Genomic DNA, 11,453 nt, shown 5'->3' with positions numbered 1-11,453 from the left:
TCTGTCGTACGATTTATTATAGACGATCCATGCCATGGCTAAATTCTTTCTCTTTCCTTTTACCTCCTTTATGATCTTTTAATTTATATATCATGGGTTCCTCTTTTTCCTTTTTGGCATCCTTTCTGTTCCTCGGGGATGACTCCACGGTTATTCAAGTAGTGGTAAATTTGTTCCCTCAGTTGTGCTGTTAGTATTTTTCACATAGTTGGTAAGCACGTGATAGGCCTATAATTACTGGGGACGGTTATTATTATTATTATTATTATTATTATTATTATTATTATTATTATTATTATCATTATTATTATTATTATTATTATTATTATTATTATTATTATTATTGCATAAAACCTGAGTTAATTAAGATGTGTTTACCTAAGGTTGTTTTCCTATATGCTTTAATCAGACAAAATACGCGCTATAATATTTCTGAGATTGGGTTATGTTAAAAAAAAAAACAACTTCTATTTTAAATGTTATAGTTGCCTGTAATTTGCAATTAACTAATCAAATGACTCATCGCTTACTTATTTTCTGTCTCTCTTTCTTTCTCTGTCTTTCTCTTTTTCTTTAACTGCATTTTGTTTGACTCCAAGCTTATCAATCCTACTTCCGTGTCTCTCTCTCTTCTTCTCTCTCTCTTTCTTTCTTTCTCTCTCACTCTCTTTCTTTCTTTTTCTATGTGTGTGTTAATAAAGTAATAACATTTTACAAAACTCGATATCGAAATATCAGTTCATCCCATAAGTTCTGTCCGAATTTATGAATAAAGAAAAGAAGTGAGCAAATGTTACATTTTATTAAAGACTAGCGAGGGGTACCCGGCGTTGCCCGGGTGTTTGAATGTGTGTTTGGAAAGTCCGGGGGAGGGGTTAAAAAAAATAAGGACCGAACCCTTGAGGCAAAGTTGTAAATTAAAGTGTGAAAAAAAAACGTGCGACGTTAACCATTGCCCCACCGCGACATGCTAACGGAAACACGTTTGAATTTATTTAATTACTTGGATTTAGCAGGTGCCCGTTTTAATGAGTTAATGAGGTCAAGTTTGACTGCGGGATTTCATTTACTGCTGAACGCTTTCCCCCGCCCCAAGATGGTATAGGAAAAAGACTAACCCAAATGCGGCGAGTGACAAATGTTGAATATTTATCTTCCCGAAATCGAGCAAATTAAATAGACAGGCGAGCTTCGTTGTTAACTGTGAGATATTACGATTTATATGTGATATAAAAAGTTTTAAAAAGTTGTGAACCGACCGACCGCTTCTCTGAAAGAAGCCTTTTGTAGACACACAGAAGAAGCGAACACACATACAAACATACATTTTCGCTTTTATTTTTATAGATTTAATCATCAATCTACTTTCCCTGATTATGTATGACGTCCTTCTCTCTATTAACAAACTTATTAATTTCATCAATGTAAAATCCTTTTGCCTTTGATTCGAAGAACTCACACGTGTTGGTATGTTGTTTATCAACCCTTTTCAGGTTATTTAATGCAGAATCCTGTGATTTTGAAGAAAACATTTTAATAGAATATATTTGTTTTTTGTTTTAAGTCGGTTTCTATTTAACCCATAGTTGGGACCCTAACAGGTACTACCAGTCCGGGTCAGAGTGGACTTGGGAGTAATGGCAATTAAAGGGTGGCTCCACACTCCCCAAAGCCCGCAAGCTGGGGACTCACCATCGGATATAGTGTAAGGTCATATCCAGGACCACCTCACAAATGTCAGTTTCAACATCGTTCTGCGTTACTAAAGTTGTTGCTTCCAAATGATTTTGTAAGCGACGAAACAAATGGTAGTCTCAAGGAGCAAGGTAAAGAGATTAGGGTGGATGAGGAATTTTCTCCCAAAAGTTCTTCGAGCTTTTGTAAGGTGATTCTTTCTGTGTGAGGTGGTGCATTGTCCTGATGAAACATCACCCCTTTTCGATTCACTAGAGCAAGTCGTTCAATTTAAAAATTCGGACGGAACATATGGGATGACCTGATATAAACAAAAAAGGAATCATCACTACAAATTCCAAACACTTTCGAACGCGTAGGTGAAAAGTAAAAGAGGGGGGAGTTAAAATGAGTAGAACGTTTTAATTTTGCCCATTTAGTTTTTCAAGTTTAGCTGACTTTATAAACTCACTTTTTCCTGATTCGTACAATTTAACATAGGTTTAACGGATAATCCAATGGGTCACATTTTCCTAGATTTTACCAAACAAAGATCGAATTCATCGGGGCCGGTTTATTATTTCTCTGCAGGTCCGAGGTTGTAGACCATTGTTCTGCGCATACGGACTGTTTTCTAAAATTTTCTCAACCCATTATAGGATTTCTATCCACATCTGTGTAGCATTTGTAATAGATTGGTGGGTACCTCACGATACATGAAAGCAATGACATGGGAGAGGAATACAAGCGGTTAGTGTAAAGAAAACAAAGGAACATAGGCTGAAGAATACGATATGCAGATGCGTATGTTTTTATATGTGTATGCATGTGCAAGCGGTCTACCAGTGTATTTGTGTGTATAAATATCTGCGCTTATATATATATATATATATATATATATATATATGTATGTATGCAAATCACCGAAGTTAAGCAACGTTTTGCCTGGTTAGTTCCAGATGGGTAACCATTTGGGAATTCTAGGCGCTGTATGTGCTCTCCGCTTATCTCGGCATTTGTTTCCAGTCGCCTTGTACATACACTTCACTTTCCACTGGTATTTAACAATGTCGACTAAGGAGAAGTGTGGTTAGAGATTGCGCACCTCCTGCCACAAAAAATTTATTTCACGCGAAGGCATCCTTTCGTGGGTATCCATAGTCTGTCAAAGACTTAAAAAGCCTGGGTAAAAACACATACACGGATATATATATATATATATATATATATATATATATATATATATATATATATATATATATATATATATTGCAAGCAAAATCCGATCTCGCATTTTGCTAAATCCTACCCTCTGATGAGAAGGAAAGTAATTCTTCGAAACTCCGCGGATTAAGGACTATCCACTTTTTTAGCGTTTCCTTTTCAAATTAAATGTCTTTAACTCTTTTTCAAAGTGTTTTTTAACATGTTTTTTAAGTATTTGCTCTTATATATATATATATATATATATATATATACATATATATATATATATATATATATATATATATATGCGTGTGTGTTTGTGTGTGTGTGTGTGTGTGTGTGTGTGTGTGTACGTACGTGTGTACGTACGTGTGTACGTACGTGTTTCGGTATGCGCACTTGTATTTAAACGATTCCGAGATCGGAATTACGGGTCATTGCTTCGGGGAAAAGGGGTAACCCATCCCTCGCAAGTGTTCGCCCCGCTCAACACACATACACACTATGTCTGCCATTTTTTAACTTCGTGATTAACATATCCTGGCCCCGTTTTTTTGCCTTACACTAACTTCAGAAAGAAACCTAATTATCACTTAAAATAGTCCATTGGACTAGTGTTCCCAACATTTATTTGTATCAAACAAAAGTATTGTTATATTAAACAAAAGTATTGATAAATGCCTAAAAATGTAACTTCGCATTTGAAAATAAATTGAATCATGTATTTTAACAACATTTCCTTCAAACATCTATAATATAAATCTGACCTGTCTGTTCAAACGTATGTGTGTGGTATGTATGTATGTATGTTAGCCTAAATGTCAGGTCATGTCATATGCTACTGGTACCATGTAACCCAGTACTACCTGCCTCATGGTCGGGTCACCGGCGACTAAACTGGTTCCCCCACCAGGCTTGTTTGGTGAGGAGGGCGGCTAGTCTCCCTGAACGATTAAAAACAAGACCTTCCAAAGGGCGAATGAACTCTTTTTCTGGGTCAACGGCCAACTAGCACCGTGTATATTTGTGTGTGTGTATATGTGTATTGGGGTAGAGAGGGCTCCCGTAAGCCGTGGTGAAGGCAACCTTTCTAGGAGAAGCAAATCTCTAATTTAAAAAAACATAAAACGGAAGACCAGTACCCGCATTAAGCTGGTCTGCAGTTTAATTTGTTGCTAGCTATCTTGCTCTTGCTTGTTGCTGGATCTCAACATTTTGAACCGAGAGAGAGACTTAGCTGTCGTACAAAGCTAAGACTCTGTAACATCATATTTGTATAGATACTCCCTGAGACATTTGGAATCATGGATTTTAAATGTGTGAGGGAGTGGCACTCGTCTGACAAGACGTTGCAATCATCATGTTAGGCTAAAACTTTCAACAGAGGGGACGGATTTTCACGAGATCAGTACTTCTTTGAAGCTCGATACTTCGGACGACAAATATAAAAAATTGGTTAAAATCATTAATTCCTTCGTCCTCAACTGAGCATTTTTATACAGGGAGGGGTCGCTTTTTTCGTTGATATTTTCGAAAGTCATCCCCCTTTTTCGATTGACTAGCCTTAATTTAAAACTTCGCCACTTACGGTTTGGTGATGGACACAATGTCAATGATGCTACTTTTTTTTTCCACGCCCCAGTTTAGAGTTTAAGATGTATGGAGTCAACATTTTGGTCACAATTAATTCCAACCCATCTCGGCCGTTATCATTAAGTGATTTATTGCCAATCAATTAATGGTGGGTACAAATCAGAATGTTCATAAGTTATTTATCGCCAGCTAGTACATAGTGAGTTCAGATCACAATACTAATAAGTTAGTTATCGCCAGCCAGTTATCCATATTTGTCTACAAAATAACTGGTAGCAGTTATCATGTCTCTGAGTTAAATAGACGCTCTCTTCCTATGATATAAAACTTTTGCCCTAATTTGGGACCTTTGGGCCAGCTGCTGTAGTTTCTTTCCAGTTCACTTTTACCCGAAGCTAAATAGGATAGATCATGGGTAAGATATCGAACTGTCAGGCGGTATACACATACATTCACATCATTATGCTATTAAGAACATGAAGTGTTCAATCTCTAACTAAAATAATTATACGCTGCATTAAATAACTCAAAAAGCGTGATATGCCGTAAAATAAAAGCAAGGCGTTCAAGGATGTTAAAACTAAAAAGATGGCCGTTTATTTTATCAGAAGAAACGATTTTATGGCGTTGCTCGTATTCCGTTACAAGAGAGATTGAAAAAATTTCCGGTCACCCGCCTTGTACCTATCTAACAATTTCACCCAGCCCTCCCACCGTGCGCTCTCGCGAGAGTTCAGGTGTGTGGTTTACATATCTCAGTTCACACACTTTTTAAGGGCTGGTACACCGTGGAAAGGATAAAGAAAAAAGGTCGAACGAGGTCACAGTTACCTTCTTTCACTCAAGTATTTTTTTTTCTAATCTTAAATTCTATTCCTAGTCATCAAACCCTGTAAAGTTGGCTCCCTATCCTTTACTTTTATTTATTTACTTTTTTTGTCTTTTTTTGTCTTTTTTTTTTTTTTTTTGCTTTATATTATTCTATTTTGTTTTATTATTTTTATTATTAGCTTTCATTACCAGTTTCAATATCTGACAAGTCCTTGGGTGCAGGCCTACCGTTGTGAACCGATATTTTTATCGCGTACGTATTGGGAATCTTCACGTTCGTACAATATGAAAATCAAGTTTAAAATAACACAAGGGCAGGAATGTTTTAATAAACTGTATTAATTGAACAATAGTGGTGAAAGAATTTTCTCTTCGCGCTTTTCATAAGCATATTAAAAATAATAGTATCTGAATATTCCTTAATTATTTATTGCGGACTATTATCCTCATCTTTTTTTTTATGTTGTTTCACGACGTTTCGGTCAACTATTCCTCTGGCCTTCGTCAGGTGGTAACCGCGACTGATAGGAACTCTGAATCTCCTGACTGCATTCACCGGCCCTGTCGGTCGGGCATTAGAATACGTCGACTGCCCCCCCCCCTGCAGAGGGTAAAAGTCCCTCAATGGAGTGTTTCTTGTGAAAGTTTGTGAGGGGGATTCATAGATTGGAGCTCGGTCGGGCATGTCTGTTTCTCCGCGTTGTTCTTAAAAAGGATGTTTATTGCATCTACTTATTTTTTTTTATTTAATGGGATGGTAGTATCTCCAAAAGAACATGAAACGGAGACAACGCAATGTGTGTTAAAAGTAATATTAAAACGCGGTGTCCTCGAAAACGCAACAAAATTATCGTGAAATATATTTTAACATTTGTAGCTTAGGTCCTGGATATGACCTTAAACTATATCCAGTGGTGAGGCCCCAGCTTGTGGGCTTTGGGGAGTGTGGAGCCACCCTTTAATTACCATTGCTCCCAGGTCCACTCTGACACAGTGGTAGTACCTATTAAGGTCCCAACTATGGGTTAAATACAATACCGACTTGAAAACAACAAATATATTCTATTAAAAAAAAAAATTCTTCAAAATCTTTGGATTCGGCATTAAATAACCCGAAAAGGGTTGATATGCCGTAAAACAAAAACAACCAACCAACCTGACTGCATTCACTGCAATTACTGCCTTCTGTAATTGTTGTCGTCTCACTGACACCTGACGGACGACAGAGGAATAGTTGGCCGAAACGTCGTGAAACAACATTAGAAAAAGATGAGGATAATAGCCGCAATAAATAAAAATAAATAATACGCATCTCAATGAATTCCAAATAAAATAATATATACTAAATATTCCTATTATTTGGATTTATCAGACTACTGTTCTCATCCTGAGTATCATTTTCACAACGTTTCGGTCGATGCAACCTCCGACCTTCTTCGGCAATTTGAACGATATTTTAAACGGAACACTTTATTTAATTCACGAGGGTAGTGTGATCTCGTTCTGCCAGCCGTGACTGGATAAAAGTCCTATGTAATTCGCAATTGTATTTTTTCGGTCGCCCATACTGAGAATTGAACCTTCACCCTTCAGGATACAATCAATTTCACAAATGATGTTTCGATTGCGAAACGGACACTCAAAATGAGAACAGAAGTTCGATGAATCCAAATAATACAAATAACCAATCCTCATTTAAAAACTTCAGAAACTGAATAGTCTTTTTTATTGTAGGTTATCCTTTTGATATATATATATATATATATATATATATATATATATATATATATATATATATATATATATATATATATATATATATATATATATATATATATATATATATATATATATATATATATATATATATATATATATATATATATATATATATATATATATATATATATATATATATATATATATATATATATATATATATATATATATACATATATACATATATACATATATACATATATATATATATATATATATATATATATATATATATATATATATATATATATATATATAAAAATGTCCCTGATAGTAGCCCCTACATCAAAGCGGCAACGTGCCTTGTTTGGGATGAAAATGTAATATATATATATATATATATATATATATATATATATATATATATATATATATATATATATATACACTTGTGCCCGATATTATTCATACCCCTCGGATCTTTGAGATTTCTATAAGATTATTGCTCAAACCAGAAGGTAGACAATATTAAAGGGATTTCAAACAATAAATCAAGCATAAGCATTTAATTTAAACTCAACAAATAAATAAATTATGCAAGTTTGAAACATTATACAAAGAAAAACAATAATGGCACTAGTTCAAAATTATTCATACCTCTCTTACTAATAGTCAATAGCATGCCCTTTATTCTTAATAACTGCCTGTAACCGTTTTGGATATTTATCAACAAGGTTTTTACAAGCATCAACACTGATTTTTGACCATTCTTCAATGCAGTAGTTCTCCAAATCCCTCAAATTTCTAGGTTTCCGCTTTTTAACCTCAGTTTTCAATATGTGCCAGAGGTTTTCGATAGGGTTCAGGTCGGGACTCTGGCTAGGCCATTCCAAAACATTAATTTGATTATCCTCAAACCATTTCTTGACTATTTTGGCAGTATGTTTTGGATCATTATCCTGTTGAAGGACCCAGTTTGGTCCTAAATGGAGCTTCTCCGCATCCTGTCTAATGTTTTTTCTGGAGTATCTCCAAATATTGCTCCTTCTTCATGGTTCCATCTATCTTGACCAAACTACCTGGACCACTAGCCGAAAAGGAGCCCCAAAACATTAGGCTACCACCACCATGTTTCACCGTGGGTATGGTGTTCTTTGGGTTGTAAGCTTCTCCTTTCTTCCTCCAAACGTAAGAAGCATCCATATGGCCAAACAATTCAATTTTTGTTTCGTGAGTCCACAAAATACTTGAGAAAACGGACTCTGGAGAATTCACATGGTTCCTAGTAAACTTTAGACGTGCTGCAAGGTGTTTTCCGGTGTGCAATGGAGTCCTTCTTGGTCTTCTTCCTTTCAGACCATTTTCATGCAGAGTCCTTTGCAATGTTTGCCTTGATATTTTTATGCCAGAAGACTCCAGATTTTCTAAAATGTCCTTAGTAGTGGTGGTTGGATTTGCATTAACACTTCTTACAATATTCCTGGTGGCTCTAGCAGACAGTTTCCTTTTCCTTCCTCTACCAATCAAGTTGTTTGTTGTGTGGTGGCTCTGGAATTTTTTGATGATGCTCTGTACTGTTGCTGTAGGGACCTCAAATTTCTTGGAAATTGACTTTTAACCTAAACCATCCTTATGTGAATTCGCAATTTTAGTCCTAAGATCATTACTAAGCTCTTTTTTCTTCCCCATTCTAATAATTTTTATTCTTTTATTGGTTTTCAGTTGATATCATTTTAATTTCTGATAAAATGCAAAAAAACGAAATGAAATTAATCAAAGGTTGTATAAAAGCATTCAAAATAAGAATCAAACAGGAAACAAACAGTCAGAAACTCGATTAATACTGAAAAAATAAGGGGGTATGATTAATTTTGAACATTGCAGATTTTATAAATAGTTGTATATTTCTTTTATTACAAGTATCCCGAGATTTTAAGATGACGAAAATGATCAGAAGAGGTTTATTAAGAATATGTATCAATATGGACGTAAACAATAAATTCTAACAAAGTTACACCTAATAAACTCAATTTTCAAGGGGGGGTATGAATAATATCGGGCACAACTGTATATATATATAATGTACCCTACCACGCGTTGCTGTGGCTCAACTTGGTGCAATGGAAAAAATCTAAAAAAAGAGAAAATGCACGTTTCTTATATTTTTAGTACAGCAATCACGACATTAACAAAAAAAGCTAGAATAATATCAGAACGTCTCCATTTACACTGAACATCTACATAATGCCGACATCAATATATTACATATGAATGAGCCCCCAGTAGAATTCCCACGAGTCCCGCTAGTGAATGATTAAAAGTTTTATTGCTATTATGATTTACGGGGTACCCTAATGTTTTGTAGCTTGATAATATACAAATCCAAACATTTTACATTAGAAACAAGCTCTCGGTCTTACATAAACATTGTCGCTTCGACCGTTATCATTCAGTTATTTATCCCCAGCCAATTAATGGTGGGTACAAATCAAAATGCTCATAAGTTATTTATCGCCAGCCAGTGTATAGTGAGTTCAGATCATAATACTAATAAGTTAATTATCGCCATCCAGTGTCTTATGGGTGCAGATCATAATACAAAGTTACTTATTGCAAGCCAGTCTATGGTTGGCAAAGACCACAATACTAATAAGTTATTTACTGCCAGCCAGTGTATGTTCGGTGCAGATCACAATACAAATAAGTAATTTATAGCCAGCCAATGTTCTGGCGGCGTAGGCTACAATAATAAGTTAGTTATCACCAGCTTGAAAACAAGGGCATGTCGCTACAGAGTTACATGCCCTTGTTTTCAACTACATCGAATAGTATTGTGTTACTGATTGTAACTGATTGTCATTAATTTCCTAGTCCTCTGATCAAAGTGTCTAAGTTTTTCTTTAGTTCATCTTATAAACGGTCCAGAGTCCCTTATTAGCGATACTGCGCAGGTTTTATTCCTTTAATTAAATTTCTACTGTATAGTTTTTTTAACAGTTCCCTTGTTCTTCTCGAGTACTCTTTTCCAATGTTAGCTTTTATTTCTGTAGATTTAATGGTGTTAGCACCCCTAGATATTTGTAAGTTTAATTTTCATTAAATGCTCCCATCTTTTCTTGGTTGAAGAGTTCCATACCTTCTGATTTCTCTAGTTTCCCATGTTCGTCTCTAGTAAAGCATATTTTCCATTCAAAATTCCATTCTAATGCCCTGGCTGAATATTTTCGTTGTATTTATTCATTTTTCCAGTTCTTTTTTACTCCTAGCAAACGCTTTCAGGTCATCCATATACATGAGGTGGCTTATTCTCTGTTCTGTGCCTGTGAATCTGTAGCCAGTATTACATTTCTTCAGTATTTATACATTTATATATTATACACCTCAGTATGTAGTTTAGTATATAAACAGTAGTGGTAGTAGTGAGTCTCCTTGGATGATGTCTCTCTATATTTTCATATCAGTCAGGTGCTGCCCTCCAGCTGTTAGTTCCAATCTGTAGGTTTCCTTTGTTTTCTTAATAATAAAAAAATAATAATAAAAGGGACACTTACTACATATAAGACAAACATTAAAAAAAGGGTGACACATTAATATCTACTTAATATAAGTTGGCTACTATACTCCCTACTTATAAGAAAATTTGACAATAGGCCCCTTACTTATTTACAGGAGAGCTCTTAATGTGGAGTTAAGAAGACACTTTGTCGCAATACCTATGAATTTTCAGAAAAAAAAATGCATTCATTTAACTTTTCACCACCACCACCCCCCTCATCGATAGTAAGGAGCTATTGGGCCTACATCGCAAGCATGTCGATAATTAAACAGACATTTGTAAACATACAGAAATTGAATTAGAAGAAAATTGTTTAACTCGTCTCTCTCGTCTCGCCTATAATAAAATGCCTAAGATTATCTGAACACGTGCTGTAGAGGTAAGAAGGTTTTACTTTCTCCCGCTTATGCCGAAGACAATTCTTCACACATACATATATATATATATATTTAAAGGTATCCATTAAATCGTCGGAAAAAAGGAAAAAAAATTCATTCATTTAACTTTTTTCACTGTATGAAGCTATTCTTGGCCTTTTGGTCAAGATCAAAGTGTAGTATCTGTTCTTCAGATGCTGCACTTCTATTTCTTGTTCTCTTTTGGTGGAGGAGAAATCCTTCACGACTGAGACAATTTTTATTTTTGTACTTTTTCTCCACGTTAAAAAACGACCGTGGTGTCTAACTCTGTCCCGTGGGGAGGCATAGTAAATAGGTACAATCATATGGACAATTTAACAGACATTTGTAAACATTCAGAAATTAAATTAGGAGAACATTATTACTACTGATGATGCTGGATTGTGTGGTATATGAGGATTAGCTGTAAAGGGGAACTATTTCCAGGTCAATATGACTTTTGATATTTGGTTTTT

General features: G+C 35.1%; 1 pseudogene; it reads left to right on the top strand.

Moving 5' to 3' along the window:
- The first annotated feature begins 11,099 nt into the window (after nucleotides 1-11,099).
- LOC145284813 (U2 spliceosomal RNA) lies at nucleotides 11,100-11,232 on the top strand (annotated as a pseudogene).
- The last annotated feature ends 221 nt before the right edge of the window (nucleotides 11,233-11,453 follow it).

The sequence above is a fragment of the Euprymna scolopes genome, chromosome 1 (assembly GCF_053919585.1).
Source record: "Euprymna scolopes isolate OS-2025 chromosome 1, ASM5391958v1, whole genome shotgun sequence".
Classification (NCBI taxonomy): domain Eukaryota; kingdom Metazoa; phylum Mollusca; class Cephalopoda; order Sepiida; family Sepiolidae; genus Euprymna; species Euprymna scolopes.
This window is presented reverse-complemented; position numbering and strand designations above follow the sequence as displayed.